General features: G+C 39.6%; 1 pseudogene; it reads right to left on the bottom strand.

Annotated features, from left to right (window-relative positions):
* Positions 1–6000: 6000 nt before the first annotated feature.
* On the bottom strand, positions 6001–13633 carry LOC123644374 (annotated as a pseudogene).
* Positions 13634–16812: the final 3179 nt, after the last annotated feature.

Genomic DNA, 16812 nt, shown 5'->3' with positions numbered 1-16812 from the left:
TTTCAGTTTGTCTATATTACATCTTGTGATTCTTTGGGAAACTGAGACTCCTCTCTAAAAGAATAGGGTTATTTATTTTAAAAATCTTTGACTTATCAATTTGGCTAAGTAAATGATTCTAATTTTATAATAACCTGCAATCTTGTTTCATGACAAGTGTCTTATGACAAACAATTCATGACTTGACTTCCTACTTCTTATGCTTTCATTAAAATTTAAAGTTAATACAAATAAAAATTCTAGTCAATGCATGTGATTCTATATATAAAGTGTACCAGAGAAAAATATATGTTTTAATAAGAAAAGTTATAAAAGAAGCATAAAATATGTTCTTATTAAAATATGTGTAATTTTGTCCAATTCAAAGGTTATTTAAAAGTTGAATCAAAATACGGATTTAGAAAGAAAATAAAAACAAAATAGAAAGTAATTTGTGACCAAGAGAAGGGAATGTAAAAAGGCAAACATAGATATATATTTTTGGTAAGAAAGATTAAACAGAAAGAAGAACAATATTGTAGAGAAACAATCTTGTATGTATTTTTTGTCCTAAAATGACTGGTTATTTAGGAAAAAAAAATTAGGACAAAACGGAAAATTTTAGACATGTTTTTTAGAAGGTCCATGAAAGTTGGGATAAAGTTTATAAAAAAGAAATTTATGGAGGAATGTATTATGTGATCCAGTTGGCTATAAATAAAAAGAAATTTTGTTTAAAAATTTTTTTTCTTAAAATATTAATTTGCTCTTAATAAAATCACATGATATACTTATTTTGATTTTATCGCCTATTTTCTTTTTTTAATTAAAAAATCATACCACAGAAAGTTTTATATTTACTTTTTCAGTTTCTGTCCTAAAAGAAGCAAAGATTTCATGCTTTATCAAGATAATCCCTGTCTTCTCTTTATTAGGTTTTGACTAACCAGAAAAACTAAACCTTAAAAGGGTTAAGGTTTACAACCATATAACTTCGTGTATCACCTTTAGAATCTTTTGATGATTCTCAATCTTGGCTAAATAAATTACCACTATTTTATAATGGATTGCAATTCTATTTGAACAAATTTTTCAAGCCCTTGATATTTGACACATTTTCCAAAACCCAATTTCCAAATCCAGCCTTTTGACTTCAAACTAGCTTTTTATATATTAGGGCCAATGAAAATCTAAGATAGACATATTTAGGCTTATTTGCTATGTTAAAACCATACAGGAAACATTGTCAAATATGAAATGGTATTTAACTTTCTTTGGATTATTTTGCATAAGAATGTTTCAATATTGTAATATATTTATATGTCTTAGTGGATGTTATCAGTAATAATTATGGTTATTATGTTAAATTACTGTATGCCAGAAAAGTAACCAACTCTGTTGATTGTCTCTTTAACCATAACTAGTCTGACTTTTATTTTACTTTGATACCTCTCAGAAAGTCTTTTGTTGTCGTTGTTGTTGTTTAAACTGGCTAAGTCCAAAGACTGTTTCTTCAAAGAAAGTCATAGAAAGTACTGACAAGTTCTCTTGAATCCAGGCTTCTGATAACTTTGGAGATTATATGCTATTTGATTAAAACAAAACAGACTTCCAGGACTTTAATTAGTGTCAACTCAACCTCAAACAGAACAGAAATTAGTTACATGGGACTGAACTAAATATTTTATGACCTTTTATTGAAAAATTATTGGTTCGCTTGCTTTGCTTTCCAGAGTCATGACAAGTTATAAGTAAATAACAAATTTATGTGATATCTCCAGCATTTAAAACTGTTGAATCCCACCAGGCCAAACATGTTATTCACTACCAATGCTCTGTCACCGAAAAAATCCTCCCTCTAGGCCCAGGGACTATCATGGAAGAGGAGGCATGTGACATTGTAAGGGCTGACTCAGAGGAAAAGAATTAGTTTAGACCCTTGAGATCAAGGAGGGACACACAGAAGCTTAAACAAATACTGAGAAACTTGTCTTTTCAGGTCACATGGTGTAGATATCCAACTCAATCATAAAAAAATTCCCTGCTTCTCACTGAACCCTAGGCCTAACTCTCTCTGGACCCTTAAACAATTGGCTATCAAATCAGGTTGAGTCATATCCTTCCCCTAAGATACATCGCCAATATTAAAACCATCTTTACCAATATAAGATGACCATGTAGACAACTCCAGAAATGAGCCTTCCTAGCACCATGGGACCTTCTTCTGGTTGGTGGCCTACACATGCATTCTATGGAATGATCTGTGGCCAACACGGGAAGCTCAGGACTAAACTTTGATCTTTTTCTTTTGCCCCAATTCCTTCCTATGGGGGCCTGGTGAGTCACTCCTACCAATGATAAAATCTCAGTAAACAGGCTTTTATGATGTGGTTTACTTCCTGACCTCATTCCAGTATAGCATCACATGAAAGATACAAGACACTTATTTTAATTCAAGCATTGCTTTCTGCTGATTTCTGGTCTTTTGGACAAAGCCTAACTCTCTTAGCCAATTGCCAACTAAAGAATCCCTAAATCCACCTATGACTTTTAAACCCCTACTTTGAGATGTCTTGCCTTCTTGGGCCAAACCAATGTATGCCTTCCATGTACTGATTTTTGATTTTACCTGTAATCCCTGTCTCCCTGAAATGTACAAACCTAAACCGTAACCCAACGACAGAAAGTCCACTTGCACAAGTCTTGTTGGGCATGTCTGTGGGCCATGGTCCTCAAATTTGTCACACAATAAACCTCTTTAAATTATTTTACAGACTTTGACTTCTTTTTCATTGGCAAGCCCAAACTTAATTTAACAATACACAGAAGGTTTTAATTTTGATGTACTCCATTTATGTATTTTTACTTTTGGCGTCTGCCTAGCTCACAGCAACCTCATACTCCTGGGCTCAAGCAATCCTCCTGCCTCAGCCTCCCAAGTAGCTGGGACTACAGGCATGCGCCACCATGCCTGGCTAATTTTTCTATATATTTTTAGCTGTCCATATAATTTCTTTCTATTTTTAGTAGAGACAGGGTCTCGCTCTTGCTCAGGCTGGTCTTGAACTCCTGAGCTCAAACAATCCACCTGCCTCGGCCTCTCAGAATGCTAGGATTGAGTGCTAGTACTGAGTGCTAGTACTGAGCTACCGTGCCTGGCCAAACATTTATTGTTTTGGGACTTTTTGATAAAGGCCATTCTCACTGGAGATAAGTGATATCTCATTGTGGTTTTGATTTGCATTTCCCTGATAATTAGAGATGGTGAGCATTTTTTTCATGTTTCTTGGCCATTAGTGTATCTTCATTTGAAAAGTTTCTGTTTATGTCCTTTGTCCACTTTTGATAGGGTTGTTTGATTTTTTTCTTTCTGATTTTCCTCAGTTCTACATAGATTTCAGTTATCAGCGCTTTATTGGATGTGTAGCATGCAAATATCTTCTCCCATTCTGTAGGTTGTCTCTTTGCTCTCATGATAGTTTCCTTGTCTGTGCAGAAGCCTTTTAATTTGATCAGGTCCCATTCATTTATTTTTGTTGTTGCTGTGTTTGCCTTTGGCGTCTTCTTCGTAAATTGTTTGCCTAGCCCAATGTCTGTAAGCATTTTTATCACATTTTCTTCAGAATTCTTTTTTTTTTTTTTTTTTTTTTTGAGACAGAGTCTCACTCTGTTGCCCAGGCTAAAGTCCCATGGCATCAGCCTAGGTCACAGCAACCTCAAACTCCTGGGATCAAGCGATCCTCCTGCCTCAGCCTCCCAAGTAGCTGGGACTACAGGCATGTGACACCATGCCTGGCTAATTTTTTCTATATATATTTTTAGTTGTCCATATAATTTCTTTCTATTTTTAGTAGAGACAGGGTCTCGCTCTTGGTCAGGCTTGTCTGGAACTCCTGAGTTCAAATGATCCACCCTACTCCACCTCCCAGAGTGTTAGGATTACAGGCATAAACCACTGCGCCTGGCCTCTTTAGAATTCTCATAGATTCAGTGCCTTAGGTTTAAGTCTGTTTTGCACTGTGAGTTGATTTCTATGAGAGGTGAAAAAAAAGCGGATTCTGTTTCAATCTTCTACATGTGGCTATCCAATTTTTCCAGCACCCTTTATTGAATAGGGATTCTTTTCCCCAGTGTATGTTTTGTCTTTTTGTTCCTCTGGAGAGGCACTTTAGTGCCTCAGGTGGTGGGCGGGTCCTTGGGACTTCCGGGTGTGTTCTTATTCTCCACCTCAGCAGCTGTAGGTGGGGCAGTGAGGGTGGGCCTGGCTGGGTTGGGTGAGTCTGCTCTCAAGTTTTACAAATGCTGTTAGGAGGGGTCAAGGTCTGTTCTCTGCTTCTGGGCAAAGCTGCCAGGGAGGGGCTGAAATGGCTCCCTCAGCCAAATATTCTGTGTGTGGAGGTGGGGCTGTCTGAGATCTCCAGTCTGGTAAAGTCCTCACTCCTTTCCACCCTCCTCTATTCCACAGTTTGTCTGAGGCATCTGCCAGCAGGCAGGATCTTAAGCCAGTGGATCTACCCTGGCTGTGATGTGAGCCAGGAGTTTCCTGTGCAGGATCAGTTTCCTGACCTGGGAGTGTAGTCCTCCTGTAGGAAGAGGGTTGCCCTTCCAGCACCCTGTAGTTAGGACTCACTCTGATCTGCCTCTGAAGGCACACACCTCAGTAGTCTAGTTCACAGATATCACTTCTGTGCCCCCAGGGAATGTGTTCAAGACTTGGGTGTACAGAATCTGGCCTACAGGCCTGTGTCCCAGGCCTGGAGATCAATCCCTGACCCTGCCAAGGAGAAGAATGCTAGTCTCAAGTCACCCACGGGATGCCCAGGCTGGGTCAGTATCTCTCCACTTCGGTATTTGCCCCAGTCTGCTGAAGTCATCAGGTAAGCAGCACCTAGGAGGGCCGGTGGGTAGAGAGCTCACAGTCTGTGTGCTCCTCAGTCTTCTGCAGGGCCCCAAAAGGAAAGGTCTCATTCTCTGCCAATGCCTCTGGGTGGTGGTTAAATTGTCTCTCTTGGCAGCTGTGGATAGGGGAGGGGGAGAGGAAAATGAAGCAATGTGACATCTATCGGCTCTGGCCTGTTTGGTGGGAAGTACTCTGAGGAAGCTGGGAGCCTAATGCCCTGTCTGCAAGAGGCTCACTGCTCACTGGCAGCAGCCATCTTTGGGCTGGTGTTGGCAGATCTCTCCAGCAGCTCAGGAGCCCACCAGCAGTCCAAGATGCATGAAAGGGGAAATTTAACCACTCCACCTACCCTTGTTGCTGATCTCCAAGCCTCTCGGGATTTAGGCCCTGCCAATGCCTTTCTCCTTCCAGTTCTGCTTCACAAATTCTTCCTGTGGAGTCTCCTGTAGTTTCAGGCACCCTTCCTTCCAACTCTTATCTGATCTTTGTTTATTTGCCTGTTTGAGTTTTCACTTTCATCTAAAATCTTTCTTGCAGACACACTCTGGCTGGCAGTTTTTCATGTCCACTATCTTGAATAGCTCGGTATTTAAGACAAAGGTCTTCAGAGAAAAATTTCTTGTGTTAAATGAAATATTTTACTAACTAGGACAGTGTGATATTTTCACACGGAGAAATAAACCAATGACAAAAAGGAAGGAGAGCTAAAAAAAAAATGCTTTCATGTATGTACAAATAATTTATAAGAAATATCAATGGGGAAAATAAATTTTTCAATAAATATTCCAGAAAATTTAATATCCTTAGGGCAGAAATAAAATCTGACCTTTGACTTCACTGCGCACAGAAACTCTATTCCAGATAGATCATTGACCTTGATATAAATACATTATCAAAAATGTTTAAAACTTAATAAATTTGTGATTATGAAATAGGGTAAGAAATCTTAAATTAAATCTAGGAAGCATTTATCATTACTGGAAAGAAGGTATTCTGATGCAATTGATGTGAACAAGGACTCTGGAGATAGAAAGTAAAGCTCAGGTCCTTCTACTTCTTTCCTATAGGGCTTTAGCTCAGATTCAGAGATGGGCCATGGGAGTCATGATTGTGTCTACCTCTTAAGATGCTATAAGGATGATCTTCACCTTGATGCCTAGCACATCCTATCTCAGCAGCACATGGTACACAGCAGTGTCAATGTAGTAGTTACCAGCGTCCCCACTGTGAATCATCAGGCCATCCACAAACTTCATGGACTTAGCCCTCTGTCCTTGGAGTTTCCCAGACACCACAACCTCACAGCCCTTGGCTCCACTCTCCATGATGAACCGCAGCATACCATAGCAAGCTCTCTGCACAGCAAGCCCTCCAAGGAGTTTGTAATGCAGAGATTCTGCCTGGGCAATGGCACACAGACCTCTCATGGCCACCTTTTCAGCATAAAGCTCTATACTGCCTTCTGGGAAGCCAAATCTCTCCTGAACTATTTTTTTTTTTTTTTTTTTGAGACAGAGTCTCACTCTGTTGCCCAGGCTAGAGTGAGTGCCATGACGTCAGCCTAGCTCACAGCAACCTCAAACTCCTGGGCTTAAGCTATCCTACTGCCTCAGCCTGCCGAGTGGCTGGGACTACAGGCATGCGCCACCATGCCAGGCTAATTTTTTCTGTATATATTTTTAGTTGGCCAGATAATTTATTTCTATTTTTAGTAGAGACGGGGTCTCACTCTTGCTCAGGCTGGTCTCGAACTCCTGACCTCGAGCGATCCACCCGCCTCGGCCTCCCAGAGTGCTAGGATTACAGGCGTGAGCTACTGCGCCCAGCCCTCTTCTGAACTATTGTGGTCAATTCCTGATGTGCCGGCCCTTCTCACCAAGAATATTTAGTGTTCTGGTGGCTAAGATAATGATTTCTGTCCTGGCTGGTGTAACTCAGACCTCAACTCCAGAGTAGAACAATTTTATGTTTTGATAAACTATATACAAAACTCACTACTACAGTTGAAGCATAACATCAACATGTAAGAAGAATGTGGCCTCTTCTGATTAATACAATTTGTCATCCTTTTCAACGTAGAGGTCAGGTGTGCCTGAAAGCTTTTAGAAGAAAGAACACACTGGCATTCTGCTTTGAAGGCCTTTTTTTTTTTTTAAAGTATTGCTAACCACCTACACAGCCATCAAAATAAAAATCCTCCTTGATTCATGTGAGCCGTACCAAGCTAGACCCAGAGAAGCACTCCTAGGACAACTGGAAGCCCATCTTTACAGGTGACCTTAAAGTAAGGATTATGGGGTCAATTTTCAGGCCCCAGAAGCAGATGGCAACATAAAATAGGTAGCTTTTCTCAAGATCACAGATAAAGAAACTTCACTTCCACCCAGTTTCTTCCCCTTTAAGCCTTCTTACCTTCAAAACAATAACTACAGAATAAAACTATCCCTTTCAATACAGCGTTCCCCCAATTTTTCTTTTTCCCATTTACTGTCATTGGGGCTGAATAGAGATTGCTTGTTTCAATTTTTCCTTTCCTCTTTCTGATATTCAAATTGGGCTTTTATTTTAAACTGTATCTAACTCTTATTAACTATTGCTGATTTCTCAGCAGATCAGGCACAGATGTGGCATCCTTTTACATCCGTTTTCCAAACGCTAGCCACATTAACTAATCAGTCTGATTACTGATCAGCCAACACCTAGATCATACAAAAGAACCTGAAGTAACTTTCATTCCTGCCAATGCCAATACCTGTTGGACCAACTCCAGAAAATGTATATATGACAGGAAATTGCTTCCATGACCAATTAAACAATGTCATTCTTCTACTTTTGGCAAGTCAATGGAACACAGAAAAACCTCTATAGAAGCTTAAGTACTATCCTAGGTTCAGATAGTCATTAGAAGGGAATTTCCCCATTTACATTGAAAACAATCATAATGCTGGACCCTAGGTTACATACCAAGGCAATGCTGTAATCAACCCCTGTGGTTTGATTCCACAGGTGGCATCTTCAAACCTCTTATAGAGTTCATAGGTGGTTCTGGCACTGATTCTTATAATACAGACATTTGCCAAATCACCAGATTTTATAGCTGGCTCACAAGCTAGTCCTGGGCAATCTGGGTAGTTCAGCTGCCCCTCTAAGTGGGATGCCAAACACCAAAGATTATATATAGGTAGACCAAAAATCTGAGCTAACTTGGTCAGGGGACAAAACTGAACCTCATAGCTGCCAAAGTTGAACTTCAGGCCTCCTCTATCAGACATTTCACAACCTGTTCTGCTACTACAGACAGGCACAGATACTTGAAAACTGGGTATGTACACATACAAACATGATAGGTGAGAAAACACAATAAACCCCAATTGAGTGTCACAAATTCCACTCTGACCTTATGCCTGAACAACACTGTTCTTTTTATCTTGTCTTTTTTTATCTTTATCTTTTTATCTTTTATATCTTATCTCATGTGGTGACAAATATATAATGGTTACTACCTAAATGGTCATGATCATGTGGACTTGGCAGACTCCTGGCTCAAAGTACCAGCACCCTAATTTTTATAATTATATTCTATGATGATAAAATGTTATAGCTGACATCATAGAGATGGAATTAAGTATTGTGTTTTTAAATGTCATAGATTCACTCACAGATTTCCTCTTGATTAGGGGTAAAAGGTAATTTCCTAAGAACAGATTGGTTTTATTTTTAACTTTTTATTCTAGTAAAACATACACACAGAAAATATGCAAATTCTAACAGCTTTATGAATTTTCACAAAGTGAACTTACCTATCCACACCATGAAATAAAGGCGACAACACCCCAAAAGTCTCCAAGAGCCCTGGCCAGTGACTACATCCTAAAGGTAACAGCATGGTCAGCTTTACTGAGGTTTGAGCTTTATGATTAACAGTAGATAGTCTTTTGTATATGGTGTCTTTCACATTGTATTTATGAAATTCATCCAGATGTTAACCAATACACATTATTTACACTTCCTATGATGCTTTCTCTTTTATACCCTTGAGAAACATTATCACACAGTGGGCATAGTTACTCACTCCTGTAATCCTAGCACTTTGTGAGGGTGAGGCAGAAAAGTCACTTGAGGCCAGGAGTTCAAGAGCAGCCTGGGAAAAAAAATTAAACAATTGAGGTGGAACACACCTGTAGTCCTAGCTACTCAGGAGGCTGAGGTAGGGGGATCCTTTGAACCTAGAAATTCAAGGATACAATCAGCTATGATTGGGCTGCTATATTCCAGTCTGGGCAACAAAATGAGACTGTGCTTCATGTAATACAAAACAAAGCAAATAAAAACATTATCATGTATTACCTAAATGGCAGTATATCAATTATACCTCAATAAAGCCGTTTGAATAAAACAATATATATCTTAGTTCAGACTTGAAGGATAAGTAAGATTTTACCAGATTTAGGAAGCAGTTTGGGTAAAAGAAACAGACTGTCAAAGGTTTTATGTGAGTGAAATTATGGGATTGTGGGGAGTTAGCTATGCTCCCCGCAAAAGTTCGGGTCCCTCAGACAGGGTAACAGGATTTACATAATAATAGGTAGTTTGGTTTAGGGTCAAAGTCTTCTAAAAGGCTACTACAGATCCTTCAACTAACTCTATCTAGGTGAACAATGAGTTATAAAATCTTCTTAGGGAAAACTTCTAAGTTTTATGATAAGGCTATTACTTTAGCAAAAACAGAGACATTATGGCTCTGGTTATTGTGTATTAGAACAGAAGTCAAGCATGAGCTGTCCCTTATGCTATTTACTTTCTGACCATTGAGATGCCCTCCTGAGGCGAGGCAGCTTTTGATATGCGAACTAACTTGTTTACATTTTCCTTTAGGGCAAAGCCTTGCAAGACTTCTGAAATCATATCTGTCTCTAAAAATATATGGGGCATTTCTATAAGTCAATATTTCTTAGGCTCAACATGGGATGTCCAGGAAACTAGAAGTAGAAATTCATTCTGGTGTAGATATTCCCTATTTGGTTCAATTGTTTTCATAATTTTTTTTTTTTTTTTTGAGACAGAGTCTCACTTTGTTGCCCGGGCTAGAGTGAGTGCCGTGGCATCAGCCTAGCTCACAGCAACCTCAGACTCCTGGGCTTAAAGCGATCCTACTGCCTCAGCCTCCCGAGTAGCTGGGACTACAGGCATGAGCCACCATGCCCGGCTAATTTTTTTTGTATATATATTTTTAGTTGGCCAGACAATTTCTTTCTATTTTTGGTAGAGACGGGGTCTCACTCTTGCTCAGGCTGGTCTCGAACTCCTGACCTCAAGCGATCCACCCGCCTCGGCCTCCCAGAGCTAGGATTACAGGCGTGAGCCACCGCGCCCGGCCCATAATTTTGACCATACTGATTGTTCCCAGTCATTTCAACTACAATGAACAATGACAAAACCAATGTCCCTATACATATATACTCTTACCTACTGCACTTTTGTTTCAATGGGGTACATTTCCCAATTTGAGGCTTGCTGGTTCTAGGGGTATGTATATCTAAATATTTAATAAATACTTCAAGATCATGGTATAAAATATTACACCAATTCTCACTTCTATCAACAATATGTGTGCTTGTCTACCTGACTGGCTGTTGACTTTTGATTAAAGAGCTTCCCAATTCTTACATAGTGACGTAACACATTTGTTCTATGTATGTGGACAGATTCAAAACTGCCTTTTTAATTTCATAAGTTCCAAGTTCTAGGAAAAGAGTCCTGAACACCAAAAAACTTAGAATTTTGATATTCAAGTGGGTGTTCTATAATATCACATCTAGTAGGTTTGTGTGGTACCACTTTATGAGCCCAAGTTTTTAATTTGGCTGGCATTTAAACTGGAGTACCTGGTAACAGAGGGTGTCTGATAACCAAATCCATAGTGCCCTGACCATCTAGGTAGGAAATACTTGTATGCTTTATCACCACATAAGATAAAAAGATTGGTGTTATTTACAGACAGGGTAAGTTAGGAACCTGTGACCCCCTGTCTAGAGTTTGTTGTGCCTTTTCTTCCTCATTGGTATGTACATATTTTTTTTTGGGGGGGTTGACTTTGACTGAACTTTATTTCAGAATATTATGGGGGTACAAATATTTGGTTACAAGTAATGCCTTTGCCTCACCCAAGCTATGGCTAGAGGCATGCCCTTTCCCCATACAGTGTGCTCCATTTTCATTAGTTGAGAGTTTACCCACCCCCACACCCGCACCTGACCAGCACCCAATGAATATTACTACCACGTGAGCATTCTAGTGTTGATCAGTTAGTACCAATTTCATGGTGAGTATTGCTTATTTTTTTCCATTCTTGTGATACCTCACCTCAAAGGATGGGCTCAAGCTCTATCCAGGATAATATAAGAGGTGTTAGATCACCATTGTTTTTTGTAGTTGAGTAGTATTCCATGATATACATATACCATATTTTATTGATCCACTCATGTATTGATGGGCACTTGGGTTGCAATTGTGAATTGTACTACTATAAACATTCGGGTGCAGATGTCTTATAGGCAATGTTGAGAAGTGGATGGTTTACCAGGAGAGGAATAGACATCCCCTTTGAGAGGTGGAGGGGGAGGTAGCTGCTCCTCCTGCTGAGCCACAGAAGGCGATGGTGGAGAGAATGGCTCAGAATTTGGGAATTTTATGGCAGAGGATGCTTGCCCCTTCTGGGCAAGGGATGACGGCTCCTTCAGCAGAGCAGACAGTGGAGGAGGAGGAGTGGGTTCCAATGGATTAGAATCTACAGGAATATGCAAGGGAGTCAGTGCTGTTAGCACCAGACTCCACGCAGTTAACACAGCATGGGGCACCGGAACCCCCTGCTTAAGATTGTTCTTAAAAATCTTCCCTACTTATTCCCAGAGCTCTAAATCTAATGTGCCCTCATCTGGGAAACAGGAGCAATGGTGTCTTACTGCATATAAGAGTTGTTGTAAAGTTTTTGGTTTGACAGAACACTGTGTAGCTTTTAACAGTTGTTGCAAAGTGAGTAGATAACTTTGCTGATCTTTTGTCAGGTGCTGCCCCATATTAGAAATCCCCTTCTGAAACTACATGCGTTGGTCCCTTTCCCAAAGCAGCGGGCGGGACTGTCCCTTACCGGGATGATTCTTCTTGTAGTCTGGATGATGAAAACGCTCACTAGATGTGCAGATTCCTGAATCCTCTCATGGTCACCACTTGTTGCAGCCACTTTTTCGCTCCTGAGCTCAGTAGCTAAGGAATGAATGATTACTCGAAACACATAGTGTTTCAAGAGAAGGGGAAAGACAAAACTCTAAAGGAGAAAATGGCATTCTCAGCTAAGCTCCTCCCCATATTTATTTCCAAGGACACGTGCAAAGGGTTAGGGCCATATGTTAATTTTTTTTAACAACTTCCATACAGGTCAGCTGTTTTCAGCTGACCTTTGCAGTCAGCAAACAAGCAGCTTTGGGCAGGCATTTTTGCCTGACCCTTCATTCACCTTGTTCACATTCTTTCCACCCATCCATCCTTCTAGGTCCAGCCCCTACATTCAAGTGTGTGTAATATTTACCAAGGGGTAGCCATATAGATCAAAGGAACAGAAGCGCAACCCAGAAATAGTGCCCCCAAAATATACCAAACTGATTTTTGACAAAGTTGTAAAAACAATTCAGGGAGGAAAGACAGGCTTTTTAACAGGTTATAGCTACTTACAGCTTGAGAGAAAATTACAGGCACAAAACATGACCAGCACAGAAGACAGGTAGTGTTGTGACTTAGGTTCTGTCAGGTGGTGATGGGGGAGAAAGGAGAGTTTGCACCCAGCTCCCAATGAGAGCTGCAAGTGCTTTGTGTCTTTCTGAATTCTACGACCTGGACTTGAAAGCATTATTTATCTGCTTCTGATTTATCACCTTCACAGGTGCTGTGACTTTCCCAATCAGCTATTACACTCTAAACTCTAGTCATCCTGGACCCCATTAACCTTTCCAATTAGCATCATTCTCAGCCTGGAAGCAGGTAGCAAGATGGCTCTCAGTAGCTTCAAAGGTATATCCTCCCAGGTTCCAGTCTGGCAGAACAGAGAGCTCTTCTTATAAACTTACAAGCTTCCACTCCACTCCACTCTTCGGTTTGATTCTGATTGGATCAACCTGGTGAATACTTCCCCCAACACCCACCATGCCCTGAAGTGTCACTAGCTCCTCACTCTCCAGAATGTCCTGGATGTTTCTCCTCCTAGAGGCTTCCCTTGTCTATCCCACTCCAGGTTGGATGTCTGTCCTCTCAGTTTCCAAGGGAAGCTCTTCTACCTGCAGTTCAGTTTCTGCCAACTTTTTCTGAATCTCCATTGGACTGAAATAGAGAATATGAAAATGTTGTCTAGGGCATTCCCCTGTGAGCCTTGAGACATGTAGTGGACAAAAAGCAACACAGAGGATTTCTCAACAAAATTAATGAATCTTTCAAACTCCACATCTATATTTTTGTTTGCTTCCCAATATCCTCTATCTTTCAAACAGAAGAGGGTTTGAACTTGAAGGTGAACATGTGTGTTGTGTCCCCCTCTGTCCTCAGGACAGGATATGAGCCCTGACTCCCCTCAGCCTCTTCTCCAGCCCCACCCCCCACATTCTCAACCCACTGTATAGACCCTCAAATACACCATGCTTCTCCTGCCTCATCTGTACCTGTTCTGTCCTTCTCCACAATGTTGCCTCCTTGACCAACAAAAATCATATTCTCCAAGATTCAGGTCTATTAATATGACTCTTTTGATAATTATTAGTTATCATATTTCACCTCTTTCCTTAAAACTTTGATTCATTGACATACAGCTGGCCCCATGGAGACTTCTACAGACTTTGTGCATTGACTGATTCTGACCTTTCCTTTAGTAATAAGTGTTAGTTCAATTATCTTTCTTTGTTAGTTTCAGGTGCATTGTTCTTAATTCACTTTACTATTGCCAAGTACATGCATATAGCCAGAAGTACAGTAACCATTGAGTAGTTGCTGGAGGAATGAATCAAGATGTGATGGAAAAACTAACAGGGATTAGACATGCATTATCACTTGTACAAACAAAAAATAGACAAATTATGTAAAAAATGGATTGTAAGACAATGTACATCAAACAACTGAGGACAGTGATGTCTGAGAAATGTGAAACAATGGCGTGAGCCCTATACAGCTCAGATTATTACTTTGAGTGTTTCCAGTCTGTGATGTGGCAAGTGCCTTGGAAGACACTCTGCGTTGAGAAGATGGACCTGAAAGTCTGGAGAGCAAGCCTTTCTCCACATTCAGTGGTAAGAAGGGGAGAGAGTTATTATCCCTGTGCCCATGCAGACAGGATATTATGTGTGAGCATTACTCTCCTCAGACATGGGTCACAGAACCACAGGTACTATCCAGAAGAAAAAGGCAAAGACAGCATGAAAAGCCATGTAAATGAACTGCTCCTTCAACCCTTTTATCTAATTCTGTACTGCAAAAAGATAGTAACACTACTATATTACAGCTAACCCATGCATGAAGGCATAACCTTTAGAGATAAAGGAAATGATATGTTTAAGTTGGCTGAACAACCCCAAGTGGACCCTAACCTGCCTTAAATTATGAAACAATTTAAATAGAGCTTTCTATTTTTAAGAGAATTCAACTATCATAAAAAAGAGAAACAAGTAAAGCTTATGTCTTATGTTTTTCCCCCAGAAATCCTCCAGTTTACTTTAATTTCAAGACTCATCTTGCCTTTGTTCTTCACTACATAAATGCCAGTCTGTACAATTTGTATGGAGCATACATAAGGTTTTCATATGCCACAAAATTATGGTTAATGGTGCTAGGCTCTAATACAATAATAAAGTAAAGATGTTTGTGTACACTGTAGAATCCCTGTGACCCTTACTGCAGCATTACCTGGCAAAACAAATGGCCATATATTAATTTTGAGTAAAAGTATACGTAAGTGTCAATAATCTTGCTCTGGGCTGGGCTTGGTGGCTCATGCCTGTAATCCTAGCAGTCTGGGAGGTTGAGGCAGGAGGATCACTTGAGTACAGGAGTTTGAGACCAGCCTAAAGAAGAGCAAGACCTGCCTCTACTAAAAATAGAAAAAAAAAATAGCTGGGCACAGTGGCACATTCCTGTAGTCCCAGCTACTGCACTCTAGCCCTGGCAATAGAGCAAGACTCTGTCTAAAAGAAAAAAAAAAAAAAGAAAAAAATATTGCTCTGTTGTTTCCTCATGTCTCATGAATGTTGAATAAATGTCCTGCCACCCTGCTGCCAGAATAATTTTTAGATTATTAGATTGAAGATGTCATTACTTGCCTAGCAGACACATACACTGAGTTTCTTAGTCACCATGTAGGAATGCTTACTTCATGAGAGAAAGTATTCTTCTCAACACAGTCATACTGGCATTAGGGCCCCCCACATTGTAGGCCCTAATTAAATTCTAATCTGCTTGTTGGAATCCTGAATTTTTTCTGCTCTCTTATAGCTTTTGTCTCTTCTTGTGATGTTGGGTGAGAAAATCCCTGTTTAATTAACTTAGGTTGAGTAATCCCATCCTCACTAGTCAGTATGCTCAACCATCTGTTTACACACACAAAAAAATCAGAGGAGTGTCAAAGGTTAAGCCTAAAACTTTAGACATCAATGGATCATCTAAATAGTAGGAAAGGGTACATTATTGACTAATTTAACAAAAAATGAAATTTAATAAAACTTGTAATTATTAAAAGGTTTTAAAAATATTATGCTAGTTGATAATAGAAAATAAAGATTGCAATTCCCTTTTTACAAGCCAACGTTACAAAAATAGATGCTGTCTAGATATAGATGCACACATTTCCTGAGTGGCATTTTTCATTTCATTAAAAACTGAAAACAATTTTAGTAATTACTCATCAAAGAATGAGACAAAAATTTCACACACACACACATAAAATTGTTCACTTGTACAAATAAATGTCATGCAGACATTTATAAAAAGGAAGTGGAGGGAAACTTGGATTCCAGTGAATGTCTGTAACATTTTTTATACATATTAACTTATTATATTCAACATAACACTATGAGCTTGACACTATTATTGTCATCAAATTTACAGTTGGAAAACGTGAGTGCACATTGGTTAAGTAACTCACTGTAGTCACCAAGCTTATTAGTAGCAAAGTTTGATTCAGAGCCATACAGCCTGAATTTAGAGACTATGCCTTAACTATTATGGTCTGCCACAGTCGTGTTTCATTTCTGTCTTCTAGATTTTATTCTTATTATTATTATTATTTTTAATTTCAGGATATTATGGGGGTACAAACATTTTGGTTATATGTTATGACTTTGCTTCACCCAAGCCATGATTTGAGGCATGCCCTTCCCCCTTACAATGCTCACCGCGTCCATTAGTTGTGTTTACCCACCCCTACCCCCAACCCCCAGTGAATATTACTAATGTGTGAGCACCTTAGTGTTGATGAGTTAGTACCAATTTGACGGAGAGTACATGTGGTCTTATTTTTCCATTGTTGTGATACCTTCCTTTGGAGGATGGACTCAAGTCTATCCAGGAAAATACAACAGGTGCTAGATCACTGTCATTTCTTATAATTAATATTCCATTGTATACATGTAAAAAATTGTAATAATCCACTCATGAATTGATGGGCACTTGAGTTGTTTTCACATCCTTGTAATAGTGAATTGTGCTGCCATAAACATTTGGGTGCAGATGTCATTATTATAGAATGTCTTTTGTTCCTTTGGGTAGATGCCTAATAGTGCTATTGTTGGATCAAATGGTATTTCTATTTTTAGCTCTTTGAGGTATTTCAAATTATTTTCCACAGAGGTTGTACTAATTTGCAGCCCCACCAGCAGTGTAAGACTGTTCCCGTCTCTCCACAT

Source organism: Lemur catta, chromosome 9 (assembly GCF_020740605.2).
Source record: "Lemur catta isolate mLemCat1 chromosome 9, mLemCat1.pri, whole genome shotgun sequence".
Taxonomy (NCBI): Eukaryota; Metazoa; Chordata; class Mammalia; order Primates; family Lemuridae; genus Lemur; species Lemur catta.
This window is presented reverse-complemented; position numbering and strand designations above follow the sequence as displayed.